Source organism: Talpa occidentalis, unplaced genomic scaffold, assembly GCF_014898055.3.
Source record: "Talpa occidentalis isolate TD23 unplaced genomic scaffold, MPIMG_talOcc4v2.1 talOcc4.2, whole genome shotgun sequence".
In the NCBI taxonomy this organism is placed as follows: Eukaryota; Metazoa; Chordata; class Mammalia; order Eulipotyphla; family Talpidae; genus Talpa; species Talpa occidentalis.
The window spans coordinates 120695463-120714334 of NW_023602073.1; the positions used below are offsets into that span (position 1 = coordinate 120695463).

Below are 18872 nucleotides of genomic sequence, written 5' to 3' on the forward strand. Positions count from 1 at the left end.
AAGTTCTTAAGTACTAAATGCCAGCACAACAAACACTAGTTAGATTATACCTCTGTGCTTGTGTCCAGAGTGGGAGATGACCTCCGATCAGCTGGAACCTGTGCTGACTTCACACAGAGCTGCCTTGTCTTTATGCCCCACATATGTCTCAGTCCCCTCCCTTTCTCCCAGGATCCACATTGAGTAAACGGGCTAATTCCTTTTGGTTGCCAACTGGGAAGCCACTTAAAAGAATGAAACTTTTCTTGGTTATTAGTTAATAAATTTGACGTTACTTACTTTTGAAATCACATTTTTTTCCAGCTCATGATGACCTTTTAAATGCTTTAGATCTATGTTTATATCTGTATCCTTGTGTGTCTACATCTGTACGTAAAACCAATGACAATTGCGGATATTTAAGAGGTGCTAAAATGTTCCGTTATGACATGCTTGGTTTCATACTTAGTCTTACATGGAACTAACATTTTCTGACTTTTCTAGTCAAGTCTCTGTTGTGCTTTGCCTTTACTATGTGAGAAATATTTCTGTTTCATTCACAGCATGAATAAACATTTTTTGAGGTGAACATAAAACTATAGAATGTGTGAAGTAAAGATATATGCATAATTTTAAGTTGCTAAAAACACCTCCATCCATTACCATGCCACCACTACTACCACAGTAATAAGCCCCTTTTAGTGAGCTCAGTCAGGGAAATTATGAGGGGAGAATATTTTTAATAACACAGATATGAGATAATTTTATGTAAATGCCACAATTCTGTTAAAATGCGTTGCTTTTATTTAGGTAAACAGAAATATTCTAGGAAGTGGAATCAAAAATAAAAATGGCTATGAGTAGGTCTGTTTTAGAGAGAAAACCTTCTTTAATGATTTGTATAATTATTAAGATATAATTATGTAGTGAAGAGGTCCCATTTCTCTTCCTCCTGAGGTGACATATTTTTGTCCATGCACTCACATCTACTCCCTTTTTCCTCAAGCAAAGAAGTGTTTGAGTGACATGGCTAAAGAGAGCACCTGCTACCTTGGATAAAAGCACACAGAACATTACTACAAGATCCCATGACTTTATTATGGGATAAAGTCAATAGAGACATAATGTGGAAGGGTTGAAATACGACCTCCAGACAGACAGACATGGGTTTGGATGGCAACCCTGCTTCATTTCAAATACTTGACCAAATCACTTGAATTGTTTGAAACTCACTGTATTCCTTTATATCAATTTTAAAGTATTATTTTAGAAATGATGCATCTTGCACTTACCTGGTGATGTGAATGATTAAAGTAATTGACATGGACATGCCCTTGACTTCTCTGGGCTCTTCAGACATAGGAAATTTGGGGCAGGAAAATGATGGAGTGCTCCTCTGCTTTGGGAATCTCTCTCAGGTAGAAGAATGAACTTGGATGGATGGAGGGAGGGGTTAGATCTAGAAAAGCCCCAAACTGTCATACAGGCAAGTATATAGATCCCATTTGCTTGGGCAGGAAATGGAACGTCAGGGAGTTTCAGACATTTCCTCAAATTTTTCTTGACATCAAAGCTTGAGTCAAGGTGGTCTGTATCCAAGGATCATTGTCTTGCCTGAGTCCGTTCCTAAGCTTCGAGGGCTGTGACTAAGAAAAAGTGGGTAGACACAGCTTAGAATTTCCCTCCCTCATGCTGAAATTCTCACAGTTTTTATAGAGGAGAAATTTGTTTATTGGGATAGCATAATTCTAGCCAAAGGAGTCAAGAACATTGGGGCTGTGATATTGCACTTTTTTTGAAACCAAGTGGCAGAATGATTTTCTCAGTGAGTGACCTCTTTGAGTGACTGACAACTTTCCAGTAGCCTGGATGGAGGCCAAAGAGAATTTTTATCAACACAATCACAGATTGATGAACGATTATGATATTGGTCCAAAGCAATTCTGTATGTTTTCTCTGTGAAGAATCTTCAAATGTTTCTTAAAAAATGAAATGCATTAGGTATCTCTCCCAACATAATGCAGTTCCATAATGGATAAGAGGCAGCACCATATATTTTTGTAAAAATAAAGTTTTCACACTTTAGCAGGAAAAAGAGAAAGATAAAATTGTCTTGCTGCTTACAAGAAGTTAATTGATTAGGGTCGTCATAGTAATGGGAAACATGTTAGACAATCAATACAAGATTAAGAGGATGTGACTTGCAGACTCTAAGATACCTGCCTGGGAAGCCAATTAAAACATGAAATCTTTGCAAACACATGGAACAGCCTAGATTGTTTGAATTTACAGTGAAATATCCCTTTGAATATTTTCTGATCATTGTTGCTGTATTTTGTAAATACTTAGAAAATATTGCCATTCTTAAAACTTAGTATTAATGAAAAAACTCAAACTTTTAAAAATCCAGACTCCCTTATTTATGAATTAAAAAAAATATATATCCTAAACATATCTCTGTTATTTGCTGCCCTTTGGATATCTGTTATCTGTTATCTCTGTGCTGCTATGTCTTTGTGCTTTGCTTTTATGGTTTCACAGGAATCTCAAAACTACAGCTGCTAAACAGTACATAATGTAGTCAAGACATGGCTTGTTGGCAAAGGGGTTCACTGTAACAAGGAACTGAATAGCCCTTTGAATTGCTACGTAAGACTCAGATGTAGGACCATCACAAAATGCCTACATCAGTGCCAGAGAGTGTTAGAGCCCTTAATAAATAGGGCTTGTGTAAGAATAAATAATATGTAATCAATTCAAAGTACTTAATGCTGCCCTTTCTTTTGACTCAAGTGTCCAGTGTTACCAGCAGTCACCAATCTGCTAGCTCTGAGAAGGCTGGTCATTCATGTGGAAGACAGAAAGTGCTGCTGCTACAAATTCTGGCACTGATTCTTTGGAAGCACAGTCCTACCGAGGGGATCTTGCCAAAAACATGCTAATGACTTTGAACATCTCTGTCCAAAGCTAGTGGGTAAGGAGCTCCATGAACTCCAGAGTAGCAATAATTTATTCAAGCCTCCAAATCCTACCTGCAATTTCTGCCATCTTTGAAATTTTGTGTGTGTGTGTGTGTGTGTGTGTGTGTGTGTGTAGGATGGTTAAGGCAGTATTAAAAAGGGACTCAGTGAGAAACTGAGTAAATTAGGGGTTCATAATTAAACAAAGTCTGTTCTTTGCAACAGTATTCTTTACAATGGTTGTTCACCTGTCAATAGTGTTCAGGTATATAATGCTTTGGACTATAGCAGAAACATCTTGCATACAAGCTACCTTGTAAACTTAACACAGCATTTTGGTACATTGATGGGAGGAGGTTAAAACAATGCCATCTTCTAAAAAAATGAACATAAGCTCATGAACTGTATTCATTCAGACAGTCTGAAGGTGGAAGCTTTTACTTCCACATTTTGTATGCACAGGCAGAACCATATTGAGAAACAGTGACAAGGCCAGTATGTAAAAAAAAGTGACATTTTATTCATCACATGCAAAGCTGTCTGAGCTAAGTGTGCTTCCGTTCAGTTGTTACTTAACCTAAAACCAAATGAGTAAAAACTCTAAACTTGCTTTTAATTCATGTGAGAGTGTGGTGGTTTGGCTGAGAGGTTTAGTCCCCAGAAGGAATCTTTTAGTCCCCAGGTTGGGAATCTATTTAAAAGCTAACAATAGGCATGTAAAAGCTATATATAATATTCAGTTCAGCAAGGAGACTAAAAATTATATAATCTTTGATAATGGGCTAGATTAATTCTGTACCTATATATACATATATGTATGTATATGTATATGTATATATCAGTGTATATATATCACTATATTTATTATATTAAAATTGCTATTTACATCCTTTAATTGGCAGCTAAATATTGAAAATGTCCAGTTGTAAAAAGTGGGTGTAGGGCCTCCCCTGGTGGCGCAGGGGTTGAGCGCTGGGTTGCCAAGCTGCCTGCAGCCTCTGCAGCACCAGTTCGATCCCCAGCGGCCGGAGAGGGTCCCACATGATGCACAGCATTCTCCTGCCATGTCCGCTGCTCCCCTCAGCAGTGTATTTTGTCAGTCTATCTGTTCTGTTCCCCACTCTGGCTCTGGTGAATTCTCTCACTCTCCTGAACTTCTGACTGTACCCAGTGCTTGTATAAATAAATAAATAAATACATAAATCTTTAAAAAAAAAAAGTGGGTGTAAACCATGACAAAAAATGAAGACATGAGTACTGCAGATTTACCTGCATACTTATTGAATTAGAGATCATCAATAATTATCAATAAAATTTAATACTTCTACATTTTCAACCACTGGAAAATAGAGTAGTTATCATACTGTCTCAATAAACTAAAGCAACAAAAAGGAAAGGAGCAAATAACAGTCTTTTGATTTGAGTCTTTGAGAATGATAAATGAGTAGAAAAAGTATTTACCTATAATGAGAAACTGAACAAACCTTTTGAGCTGTTCTGCTGGCTGTATTTAGACATGTCCTTAAGTAGAGAACAGAAAGATAAGTCACTGCAAGTTCTCTTTTTCTTTTTTAGTAGCAATGTAAGTGCATCTTGATATATCCTTTTCTCCCAGTGGAAATTCATTTTCTTTCACTCTTCATACCGAAACTGCACAATGTGAACATCTATTTAAACATTTGAACATCCATTTTTAAACATTAATTTAAATGCAGTGGAATATTTAAGAAAACTTTTAAAAACCTTGGAAAAAAACCAAGGATTTTCTGCCATTTGTGACTATATGGATGAATTTGGGAGACATGTTTTCTTCCTAATTGCTACTGGTAAGTTAAATAAGCCAGGCACAGAAAGACTAATACTGCATGATATTACATGTGGAATCTGAAGAAGTCACGTTTATAGTAATAGGAAGTATATATAATAGTGGTTATCAGGGACTGAGATGTGGGGGAAAGGCAAAGAGGCTATTTAAAGATAGAAACCTTTACTTATTATATCAATAAGTTTCAGAGAACCAAATATACAGAGTACTTTTGATTAGTGGATCATGCCTCTCTTTAGTGAGTCAGTGAGTTAATTTCTTTTACTTCGTTGCCATGGCATTTTATTCACATGACTGTAAATTTTATACATGTGACTTCCAAGGTCACTTTGCTCAGTTGCAGTCCATTTCGTCCATGAAGTGCAAAAGTATATAAGAATCACGTATGATATATAGTTTCTTATGTACAAAATCCAAATGGAATGTACTTTGTTTCCTTTGACATTCCTTTGGCAAGAACTCAGTCAAATGGGCTTTCATGAGTACAAAGGAGTAGAAGGGATGTAGTGTAAATGTGATTCTAGGAAGAAGAGAAATGGTGGTGATCTTACACTCACATTCACAGTGCTGAGTCCTTAAAATAAATGTGATGACTCTTCAGTCAGCTCTTTATAGCATGTTTTGCTTATGTTCTCTGAAAGGAAGAGGTGATAATTAGATAGTGTTTAAGGAAGTTTAATTCCTACATTAAAATACAATGGAATAAATACATCTTTACTACAATGGATACTGTGTATGGACTACAATCTCCATACCTGATTAGTTTTGCCTAGAAACGGGGCTAGGCAATTTCTGTTGCTGGGTCATTGTAACTATATCCCTATAACAAATATAACACAGTTGTGATCCAGTCAATTCAACTCTCATGAATTGTTCTGATTCTCCCAAGAAGATAAAATTTCCCAATGTCTTCAATTTAAAAAGAGAAATGGGTCAACTGTTCCTCTGCAGTTTTATTATTATTTTTATTTTTCTCTGTAGTTTTTACTGTATCCAAGACAACTTTAGTAATGTTGCTGCTTGACCTTTAAGTTAGAAATTCTTTGAATTGGGGATTTAAATTTCACAAAATAAGAATACAACTATTCCTTTTTCTTTTGGCAAGGCATGGCCTAACGTAAGAAACTTCCAGAAAATAATATTAGTTGCTAAAAAAAAAAAAAAAAACAAAAGAACTTCACTATGACGTCTTATTGCATGACTATGGAGAATAGAGTTACTGTCTTATGTTGGGGTGTGGAATCCATAAGTACTCACCATATTAATCAAGTGCTTTAAAAACCTTTTGAAGTTTTACCTATTGTTTAGTCATATAGTGGAGAAAACTGTTAAGGTCAACTTAATTTTAATCAGTACAGAAATGCATAAATAAAAGTAAAAGTTATATTACAGCATCTACTTTTAAAATCATATTGTTTACTGTGCAGAATCCACATCATTCTTGAAGCTATTCCAGAAGCTCTTTTCTTCATATTGTATTATTTTCTTCTGTCTACAATAGAACTGTTAATCTACAAATTTAAATTTTTTCACTCATGTTATATTAGCTGTGTCTTGGATTTTTTTTAAGTCTTTGAATTCTTTTTTTGTTTACTCCTTTTTTCTTTGTTAGACTCAATCTATTTTTTTAACTTGAATAGTAATGGGAAGGTAAAATTGTAGAATATATTCTCTAAAATGTGTTTCTTCTGTTGTCACATTGGTTGATAATTTTGATGGATATAGAAATATAAATTCAAAATAATTTTTGTTAGGTATCCACTATTTTAGATTAAAAAAACTGGCTTCAAATGAGTATTTCTTACTTTGTAGGTACATGTACATTGTCTATAAAATAATTTAGAATCTTTTTTGTTAGCTGAGTAATATCCCATTGTGTATATATACCACATCTTTTTGATCCAATCATCTGTTTTGAGGCATTTAGGTTGTTTCCATATCTTGGTTATTGTTTATTGCAATAAATATAGGAGTGCAGGTTTCCTTTAGAATTAGTGTTTTTGTATTTTTAAAAAAGATTTATTTATTTATACAAGAACTGGGGTACAGGCCAGATGTGTGGGAGGGTGAGAGGATTCATCTGAGACAGAGTGGGGAACAGAACAGGCAAATTGACCAAAAAACACTGCTGAGGGGAGCAGTGGGTGAGACTGGGGAGGTCTGCCATGCCATGTGGGTTGCTCCACGGTCAGTGGGGATCGAACCAGCACTGCAGAGGCTGCGGACAGCTTCACAGCGCTGTGCTCAACCACCTGCACCATCAAGGAGGCCCTGTTTTTGTATTCTTTGGGTAGTTCCTAGGAGTGGACTAGATGGGTCATATGGTAGATCTATTTTTAGTGTTCTGAGGAACCTCCACACAGCTTTGCATAGTGGCTGGACCAGTTCACATTTCCACCAGCAGTGTTAGAGGCTTCTTTTTTTCTTAGCATACTGTGATATAAATCAACATTACCTCAATAAATATAACTTAAGAAAGTATTTTAGAATCTGTCTTTATCTTATGCATTTACAGACATGTGTCTGGGAACAAATATTTTTATGTGTTCACCGGACTAACTAATATTTAATAAGAAAGTAAAATTATTATTTTCTTTCCAAAAGGAATTTTTGCCTTCAATTAAATTAATTATTAATGCTTTATTTCACCTTCAGGTAGACAAAATGTGTCTCATCCCTCAAAAAGACTAATTCACAAAAGGACTTATTTTAGTGTACAAAAATCTGTATTATGTCTTTCTCAAAAGATGTACCTAAATATTTCAGGGGATAATAGTAGTTCCTGGGAGATCAGTATAAATAGATCTGAGCTTAGACTCTGAAGTTTAATAAGCCAGGCTTATTTGCAATTGGGTAGTGATTCAGGCAGATATGTGACTTTATCACCTGGTTTCAAAGACGCACAGCAATACCTTCAGTCATCCCATTATCTATCTAAAATTGCTAAGAGAAGCACATTTTACCCACATACAACAATTATGGTTTGCTGCAGGGTTGGTAAATAAACTACTTTCAGTAGTTACTGAGGTGTCCTTTCTCTACATAGGGTAGATGATCACCATCATAATGGTTTACTACTATATACTAAACTTAGAGAGGTAATATAGATAGTGAAAAAAAAAGGTAAAATCACTCTGTTGTAAATTATAAGGCTGTTTTCTGGTTTCATAAATATGTAAATCTGAAAAGGGCCTCAACTCAAAGAACTTTAGTGTTATGTAGAAATCATCCAAATAGATTGAGTAAATTTGGCAGTACCACGGAGAGCTCCTAGAAAGTCCATCCCTGTGATTTGTCTTTGCTTTGAAATTTTCTGTTTTTCTCTATTCATTAAGGTTACTGAGGTGAACCCCTCTCTACTCCCAATCTCCTAGAATAGGGGCATTCCCCACAGAAATAGAGATTCCCTCCATTACCCTTGAGTCTCATAGTGTATGTGTTTGAGTCAAGGTATAATTTCCTGTGGCTCAAGATTCTCCTTTTAAGAACTTTTCTTTCACTAGCTTCTGCTTTTGGAATTGTTTACTGGAAGTTCATGTGTCAGCATTAGTATTAGAATTATCATATCCCTTTCCTTTGTCTTGCAGTCCTCTCGTAATGCTATTTATAACCTAGTTTTACAAGCTCAAGAATTCTTAAGCTGGACAGACAGTGAAAGAAGTAACATTGATTTTTATTTCATCATGAAGTCATGTAAGGGTAGAAAGAGATTGTCTGTTTTAATCCAAGTGAGCTTCTAGGAAATCATGTTTTTATTATCTGTTTTCTTCATAAAGAATTGTTTGGAGAATAATTATAAAGAATTCAGTCTCCTCCTGACAATTGCTAGAGTAGATCAAAATTTAGAATCAAACATTCCTGGGCTTAAATCTTGCCTCTGTCACATCCAGATTTCAATTTTAGATAGACTATATAACTGTCCTTAGTCTTTGTTATCACTTCTAAAAAAACGGGATTAATACTTTTCACCTTGTATTATTTTGAGGATTAAACAAGATGACACATCTAAAAGAGATTGTATGATATCTAGTCAGTGAAAGCACTTGGTTAATATCATCCTTGCTTATGTACTTCTTTCTTATTCTATGCACAAGAGAATATAAGTAAACTTATGTAATAAGATTACTTCTCTATAAAAAATACAATTGTTATATAATTCCTCAGTCTAACTTGGCACATCATACCAAACTTATCAACTGAAGTTTTGTGTTATGTGTGTAGAAAGTCACTCCTCCCCATTATCTGCAAATGATGCACCTTTTTAAAACTCTAGGAAATTTTCTCTTAGAAGTTTATAACCTTCCATTTGTTCTTCCAGATAGTAAGATATTGGTCAACTATGATTATAATAAATGTAATAAATATTGGTGCTTGATAACACATGGCATTTACTGATTTATTCCCAGGATACATAACTCTCTGGATTTTCACTCTTGGGCATGTCACAAATATTTTCTGTTAAAGCCAAGTGAAGATATAGTCATGGTTAATATACATACTTTTATTATCATGGCCACTATATATACACCTCTCCTTAATGTTCTGAATAAAATGGTGAACTCTTCAAAGGCAAACCAGCACTCAATACAGCTAGATAACTCACCAGGTGTCTGGTAAGAGGATCATGCCAGGTTCTAAGTGGACTAAAAACATATTGTAAAATTTCAACTTCTAAATCTTTCACTTGTTGTAAAATAGGATAAGATGCTATTGGCATAGCATATACAAAAGAGGGTGCAGTATCTCAGTTATTTGAGAAATTCAGAGGACGATGGGAAAAGAAGCTAATGTAACAGAAAAAGTCAATGAACAGAGTTACTGAGCAATAAAGATGATAAGATTCAGAAATAGTATTTGCCAAATAGTGGCATTTAAACAACAAATGTTAGTTGGGTGCTATTATTTTGAAAGGCAGAGTTGGAGTGGCAGTCATAAGGACCTGTAAGCTATGGATGTGGTTTTTATTTCATCATGAAGTCATGATTTATTCATCATGAAGTCATGAAATTGTGTTCTTATGAGAAGCATAAATGAGAAGGCAATGAGTATTGCTTAAAGTATTCAAACCAAAGAAATCAAAATAAATGAGCACAGCAATCCCAGTATGAAGTTAGAAAGCCATGCCTTATTTCTCGATTGAGTCAGTTCTAAGACTCAGAATCCACATACTAAAGGAACATATAATTCCCATGAAGAAGGACCCTAAAGCACTGAATTGCTTGTGTGACAGATTATATTTCAATGATGAGGAGTAATGTTTGCAAAGTGTGTATAGTAATATGGGCAATGGTTATGTAGAAAGTTAAATGAAATTTGTGGTGTAAACTGATTTACAATTTGATCATATGTATTTTAATAATATATTTTTAAAAAGGAGAATAAAATACATTAGGAAGTAAGCAATGATTATCCGAGAGTTGTAAGATTATGATGAAATTTTCTTTTTTTCCACTTCTGCATTTTACACATTTTATCATTGGGAACATAGTATAATTTTATCAAAGAAAATTTTATTCAAAAACCTATATATACAGTAAGAAATAAAGCAAATTATTTAACTGGTAAATGTACCATGTGCCATGTCAAAAAGGTAAGCTTCTATTTTAAAATAATATTGTAGTTTTATGAGTAATTTAACAGATTCAGCCATCTGCAGCTGTTCATCTTAAAAATATCTATAGCTGTGATGGATTAGTTTTGGGGAGCTCATGGAAATTTATAGCAAGATCCAGGATAGCAGGGTCAGTGGAAATATAAATATGCTTTGTAGTAAGAGATCAGACATGCTTTAAAAAGCATGTTTTATGAGGACACTAGGCTGAATATGATTCATAATATTATGCTGATATACCCAGCATATAGTTACCAATTTTTGGTAGACAGGAAAAAAGGAAATTAAATTCAAACAGCTATCAATAATCTTATTTTTAAATAGTTTGATGCAAATCCTAATAAGATTACAGATAAATTAAGAGACAAAAAGTGGATAAAATTGCACTTTACAAAGAAAAGTGTGCTTTTGAAAATACATGTTATTTCTATCCATCATTTATATAGCTTATATTGCTAAACATTCAGTAAATGAAAAAAATTATAGATAAAAATTGTTTGATAATTCAAAGTAGGGAGTTATGGTACACAGACTAAAATGCTAGAAAGGTTTATGAAACAGTTGAAAATTGAGCTAAATCTTCAAGAATGACATTATTTGGGTATGCATTGAGATGTAGTAGGGAGGGAAACAGCAGAGCTGAGATGTATAGAGGTGAAAATTCATATATTTGCATTTTGAATATATAATGAGTCTAGGCAGTCTGATATGAAGGGTTGATATATGGTAGGCAAGAAAGATGAACTGAAGAGATGTGATAGGCTACAATCAAAATGGAATGGACTTTGCAGCTAATTTTTTAGTGAAAAATGGAGAATCAGTGAGTACCTTGGGTGGAAGAACAAATCATATACATGGTCAATAGAAAAATTAATGCGATATCATTTATCTGTTCATGATTTCCTCCTCCATGTATTGAATAGAGTAATTTTATTTTTTTTAAAGATTTATTTATTTATTTATACAAGCACTGGGTATAGTCAGAAGCGCAGGAGGGTGAGAGAATTCGCCAGAGCCAGAGAGGGGAACAGAACAGGCAGACTGACGAAATACACTGCTGAGGGGAGCAGCAGGCACAGCAAGAGAGGTCTGTCACGCCATGTGGGACCCTTGCCTGTGGCCGGGGATCAAACCAGCTTTGCAGCCCATTGTTCAACCACTGTGCCACCAGGGGAGGCCCTGAATAGGGTAATTTTAAATAAAGTTGGAAAAATGGAAATTTAGGAGAGTTTTATATAGCAGTCCAAGCTAGAGATGCTGAAAGTACAGACAGATAAGTGAAGTAATGAATGAGGGGGTAATTTTTGTCTGTTACCTTTCCATTTACATTTTATTCTGTCCTCATTTAAATCTTTGTTACTGCATAACTTGGTCTTCTCAAAGAAAAAATCAGTGGTCCTGCCTCCAGTCTGACCCTGTCTAACCCTGAGCAACTTGTAGATGAGTTGTTTTTCTAAAATATGATCTTACCACCAAACATTCTCCCCCACCCCATGTCTTTGCTCATATAGTTCCCTTTTATAGGGCTATGATTGCCATGTATGCCTGGTGCTCATCAGGCTTATCTAAAATGAAACAAGTCAGGGGTTTTGGTGAGGCAACATCTTGAGACCTAAATTATAATGCTTTTAAAAGATATTCTTGAGAGGGCCTCCCTGGTGGCACAAGGGGTTAAGATGTAACCTATGCTAACCTATGCTAAGCTATCCGCAGTCTCTGCAGCATGAGTTCAATCCCTGGCCAGGGAGCTACCCACATGACACAGCAGATCACTCCTGATTCACCCGCTGCTCCCCTTAGCAGTGTATTTCAGTGGATCTGCCTGTTCTGTTCCCCAATCAGTCTCCGGTGAATCCTCTCATCCCCCCACTCCTCTGGCCTGTACTACAGTTCTTGTATGCATAAATAAATATTTAAAAAAATACATTTAAAGATATTCTTGAGAAAAAAATTGAATAATTTGTTATTTGTGGTAAAATATTTTAGGAAAATAGTTTTTGAAAGTTTATATTTACATTTATTCAAGATCTAATGATATATTGCATTTAATACTATTATTGTAGCATGCATTTATGGAGAAGTATATTATTTTATGACTTCTTAATAAAATTAATTTTTATAAAATTTGATTTAATGTTGGTAAATTATAAATATTTCACACTTAAATTTTTAAGGGGTACAGATTCACAATTGAATACTTCATTATTTTATAGACTTTATAGACTAATAATTATGCATAAGTGAAAAGTGATTATTAAAGTATCAAAGAACATCTTAGTGTAATCTTTCTCATTTAATAGGAATGTTATTTCTTTGCATTTTATGTGATACTTCATTGGGCTTTTTTTCATTCTATACACATATAATTTGGTTTTAACAGGTACACAACACAGGAGCACATGTTATGTTAGATGCTTTACTTAAAAGCTTAGCATAGGCAGGTCTAGAGTTTTAGAATCTTGGTACTTGAAAAAAACTTAGAAATCACACAGGTCATTTTACATAAACATTACTTCTGTGGTAGTCCTAGGAGGCAATTATGCAATTTCTACTTAAACATGTTCAGTGCATTTCCTTACAAATACCCCAAAGCGCTTATTAAATTCAGCTAAAATCTGACCCTGAACCTTGAACTCATTGATACTTATGAAAACTTTTAAATACAGGATTGTTGACACTCTATGTAATACACTGTCTTGTACATAACAATATCAGGAAAACATAGATTGTGCCTTTAAATATTTGAGGCTATCTGATATTTTTCATTTTCTAATGTTTGTCTGCAAATACATATGGCCTGTTCCTTCATCCCTTTCTCTCATGACTTAGTTTCTCAATAGTGTATCAGTATGTTTGCCTTCTTTTAAATTAAAAAAAAAATTGTCAGTTTATCCCTAAGTAGAAAAATAATTACTCCACATGTGTTTTGATCAGTGTGATAAGTATTCCCCACTATTAGAAAAGTTTAATACTTAATAGCTAAAGGTGAAGTTAACCTAAAATCACAAGTGCTGTCTGTAAATGTACAAATAACTTACCAAAGGAAAAGAAAGGAAAGGAAAATTATATCTTACTTAGGGAAAGAATTAAGAAAAAAGATATGCATTAAAAAGGAAAGGCCTATGAGGATTTTGAAAGAAAAGAAATGAATGGATAAAAGCATTTTAAGCTGAGGACTACTTGAGGGGAAGAAACAGTGAATATATATACATGATACATTTGGGTATTAGCAACTGAGTTAATTTATTATATTTTACCATTCATGTAGAAATAAGGTTGCATAAGTTAGTTGACACTTAATAGCAGAAGGGCATGAACACCACTCTACTGTTTGAATTTTTTCTGTGACCATGTTAAGTTTTTGCCTTGACAGAATAAATATATTTTAATGGATAAATCTAGTGGGCCTGTGATAAAGGATGGAAACAGAAGGAAGCATTGTTATCTTACAATGCGCTGTTGGTTCACTTTAAGCTAGTCTACCATGTGTCTAACAAACACTGCCTGATGATGGAATTCATAGATAGCAAGGAACCTGTGCATTAAAACACAGATTGATGAGGCAGTTTTTGTCAAAAGTACAGTGAGAATAGTTGTCATGAATCATCTCCATGGAGAATGACTGTTAAGCTTGAAGATGCATCATTCTCTCTTAATAAAATGCTCATAACTTCTGAACACTGGATATTTAGCAAATCATACAGACAGAGCAGAGTTCCAGCTCTGTCAGAGATCTGCAAATGACGGCTGTCAAAACAGGCAGGACATTATAATTTGTCAGCATCACATCATGTTTCTTTGAAATAGACTTTTAAATAGACTGTTAATAAAAGTGTGTAAATTTAGTTCTTTTCTTCATCAGTTCTGTCTGTGCCTGATCTTTGATCCCATTTCTGGTCCTGTGGAGCTATTATAGAAACATGTAAGAGATTAGATTCTTGAATTCCTTGGGTAATGTTTTATCTTCAATGGAGTCCCAGTTATCCACAAGCTTTATCTTTTATTCTGCTTTAATGTTCTCAGTCTTCTAGCAGTGAGAAGCAGGAATGAGTCATTTTGAAGTCAAGCTTTATGTCACCTAAAGGTATATAAGTTCAGACTCATGACTGAATGCTTGAAGATTTGCTCACTCCCTGCTGACTAAGCATAAAGGTCACCTTATCTTCAGCAACATCTTCCTCTCATCTGCTTACCTTTATCCTTCTCCATAGCTTTAAACTGGACTTTGGCACACAGGTAATATCCGAGTGGAACCAAACTGTGCAGATGCAAATGTCAGCTCATAGTTTCTTCTTTTTGTTAATACCTGAAACTAAAATTAGCTCCACTGAGCTATGTGGAGTAAATATTAGGAACTTAAAATTAAATATTACTTTATTTGCTATGCATTGGATGGGGCCAAAATAAGAAGAATCTTATTTCTGCCTGAAGTGTTATTCAGCTCATCACAGAGCAGAGGAAGGAAGAATTTCTGTCATGTTTAGGCTTGCTGTTGGGTCATCTCTGTTTTCACAAGCAAATGTCAGTTCTACCTCTAGCTCACATAGCTGCTAAAGAATCTGAACTTTTTTTTTTTAAATTTATTTATTTATGCATACAAGAGCTAGGGTACAGGCCAGAGATGGGGGTGTTGAGAGGATTCACCAGAGACACAGTGGGGAACAGAACAGGCAGACTGACTGAAATGCACTGCTAAGGGGAGCAGAGGGCGAGACAGGAGAGGTCTGCTTCACCATGTGGTTTCTCCCTGGCCGGCCAGGGATTGAACTCGTGCTGCAGAGGCTCTGGATTGCTTCATAGTGCTGTGGATTGCTTCATAGTGCTCCCTTGTGCCACCAGGGAGGCCTGATGAACTTTTAAATGACATTTTCAAGAAGATTGTCAGAGAGTACCACTCCAAACTCTGTTGCTAAATTACACTGGATATATATACAGTCTACAAGTAGCACACTTTTTATTGCACTAGCTTCATTACTGGGTCTCTTGATCTTATTCTTCATTCTTTGATACTTGTGTCCTGAAAAAAAATATTATATCAAGTATGATATTTACTTCATCATTAAAAAAATAGGATTTAAGAGTTTATAATTAAAAGCAAAATTACTCTTCCCATGATTAATGCCAACTTCTTGTGGCCATACCTTCATGACATTCTTTCTGCCCTTTAGATATGTACCTTTTGCTCATTGTGGTGTATCCTTTTAGTGTTGGCATAATTTTTGCTGTTTTAAAGGAAATATTTCAAAATAATAGTATTTGTCTCACAAAGGTAGAAGTTTTAAAATGACAAACTGATTTTTTTAATGTAGAGACTATATGTTTATTAGTAAGATTATAAGAGAAGTATAAATTCAAACTTTTCTCAGTTCTGTATAGATTAAAATAAAAATTCTGAGGGAGATGTAAATGGTTAGTGCAATAATAAAAATGTTCATAAAGATTTTAGATAAAGATTAAATTTAGAGGGCCTATAAAAATAAGACTATGCTATAATTTATTTGAATAACATTTAAAAGACATTACAAGTTTAGTGTAAATTATGTGAAATGACAAACTGATTTTTTAAGCTTTTTCTATTTCCTTAAAAATCTTTTATTGATCTTTCAGAGAGCAACAGATTATATAAAATGTATTTAATTGATATTCTGAAAAAAGTTAATTTTGTTCTTATTTCCTTAAATTATATAGCAGTAATAATATTAGATAAATGTTAGAATGGAGTACTGTTAGAAGAATAGACGAAGGTCAATGGAGCAGAATAGAAAATTCAGAGAGACTAACACAAACATACCCAACTGCTTTTTGACATAAGTACCAGTACAATTACTCCCAGAAGTATAAGTTTTCAACAACTAACACTGGGAGTAATTGGACATCTGTAGGCAAAAAAAAAAAAAAAAAAAAAAAAAAACAATTTAAACCTCAAACCTTATGAAAATATTAACGCAAAATGGGTTTGGATTGCAAAATTAAATCTAAACACAAAGGTAGAAAAGTTTTGGAAAAATAGAAGAAAATCTTTGAGATCTATGGCTAGGTAGATATGTCTTTTACTTGATGTCAAAAGTACTATCTATAAATAAAAATTTAATAAACTTCATCACATATAAGAAGATCTGCTTTGGGGAATCACCTATTGAAAGAATGAAAAGCTCGAACTGGGAGAAAATATTTACAAACCACATATGTGAAAAAACCCACACTTTAATCTAGTACATACAATTAACCTTCAAAAAGTTAACAATAAATTTTCATTCCAATAATAAAATGAGCTATACACAAGAGCATGTATTTCACCAAGGAGGGTATATAGATGACACATAAGTACATGAAAAGATCTTTGCTATTAGGGCAATGCAAATAAAGGCCAACAAAATCTCACTGCATACTTATTAGAAAGGTTAAAGTAACAGATAATCTACTAAAGTGGCCAAAACATGGAGAAACTAGATCTCATGTCCAATGCTGGTAGGAAGGTAAAATGGTCTAGCCACTCTGCAAAACAGTTGGCAGTTTTCTATAAATAAAACATGTGGCTGTATGACCTAGCAATTGCACTCTGAAGCATTTCATTATGGAGAAATGAAAACTTTCAGCTATACAAACTTATATTAATACAAAAAATACATGAATATTCATAACAGCTCTGTTGACCAAAAACTGGAAACATCCCTAATATTGTAAAAAGAGTGAATGGTTAAAACTGTGATACACTGATACCGTGGTATACTAAATAGCAAATGAAGAGGAAAATTTTTGATATATATCAAGGTCATTTTGCTAAATAAGAAAGAGCAGTCTCAAATGTTATGTACTGTATGATTCTACTTATAAGCAATTCTCAAAATATCAAAATTGTAGAAATGGGCAGCAGATTAATGGTTACTAGAGATTAGGGTTTGGTGTCAGATGAGTAAGGTGTGACTTTGATGAGGTAGCATGAGAAAACCCTTTTGTATCTTGAATGTGGTGCTGGTTACATACAGCTGCATAGATGACCAAATTGCATGGAAGGGCATATAATCACACAACTGAGTGTTTGCAAAACTGGTCCCATCAACATACGCTATGTAGATTATACCAAGGTCAATTTCCTGGTTTTGATGCTTTATTTTGGTAAAGTATCCCCTATGGGAGGCAGTGTGGAACATAGGTTTGATTGTGTGTGTGTGTGTGTGATCATATATATATATATTATATATACATATATCTGTATATATGAGATATATAGGGCAAAAATAACATTAGAGTGATAAATGTAAAAGTCTTCAAATCTACCTCTTTGTTAACATTTGCATGTAAAGGAACTTGAATGATTTTACTTAAATGTGGGACTACTTTTTAAGTTAGTATATAAACCTGAAAGTGAAACTTTCTATCAGATATAAGCATACATGAACATGAACATAGATATGACCCACATTGAAAGAATAAAGTGTGTGGTAACAAAGGGGAATATCATAAAAATCTGATCTAATGACAGACTATGTGGATGGGTTCAGGAAAGCATTTGAAATCAAGATTTTGTAGAGAGGTGTAATTCTCTGTGTTTTGACTTCAAAGTTTCTCTAATCCAACTAAACTGCAGGTCACAATTGAACCACTGTCAGTTCTAAAGAATAAAGTGTGAGATTTAAAAAATTATGCAGGCCAAAATAACAACCTACATGTCACCTACTTCATTGTTTAAAATGACATATGTTGTCCTAGTCAGTTTCATGTTATGTCAAATAGATCATTTCTACCATTGTGTTCACTTAGATTTCAAGGATGGGTGAAGAGCAAGGGGTTTCATCAGATTTTACTTTTATTCAGTAATTGGAAGGAAGCTGGTTAACTAGGGAACCCTCTTAACCGCACAAGCAAACACACCTATACACAGCAGTAGTTGGAAGCAACATTTATTTATTCAGAAAAGCTGTGCTCGCTCCCTTGAGGATTTTTTGCAACTAGTGATGTGACTGCACTGGATTTATAAATATATATACATATATATATATATGTCACGACCAAGATTATGAAAAGAAAGGCTGCATATGTGTGTGGTTACCCTGATGTGAATGTTTGGACATATAGACATGATTTTATATCTTGTTCATGCAAATTGGCAGACCAAAGACCAGTATGAAATCTCCAGTTTTCTGGCAAGTTTCAAGTGTGAGTGTAGACACTGAGTGCATAATAGTGCTATGGAGAGATAGTAGTGCTTCTCAATTGACGTTTCTACTACAGTGAAGTGCGTGGTGGTTCAACAACTAGTTGAAACTTACTTCTTACTAAGGAGCTGTGTTTGTAGGAGGACTATGAAGGGAAACGTGGGGAATAGCTTCGGATGGTTATAACTTGTCAACATAGTCGCAGAGGATAAAAGCAGAAGGAAGAAGAATTCTTTTACAGAAGCTGCATTCATTACCTGGCAGTTTAATTAGAATCTTCTCAAATTGACCAAAATTATTAGTAGCTATAAAATGTTATAATAAACACAAGGAAATCACAG

At 34.4% G+C, this 18872-nt stretch overlaps 1 protein-coding gene across 8 annotated transcripts in view; it reads left to right on the forward strand.

Annotated features, from left to right (window-relative positions):
- Positions 1 to 18872, forward strand: part of CLVS2 (clavesin 2) — a 68804-nt gene that overhangs the window by 14907 nt on the left and 35025 nt on the right. The window lies entirely within an intron of this gene.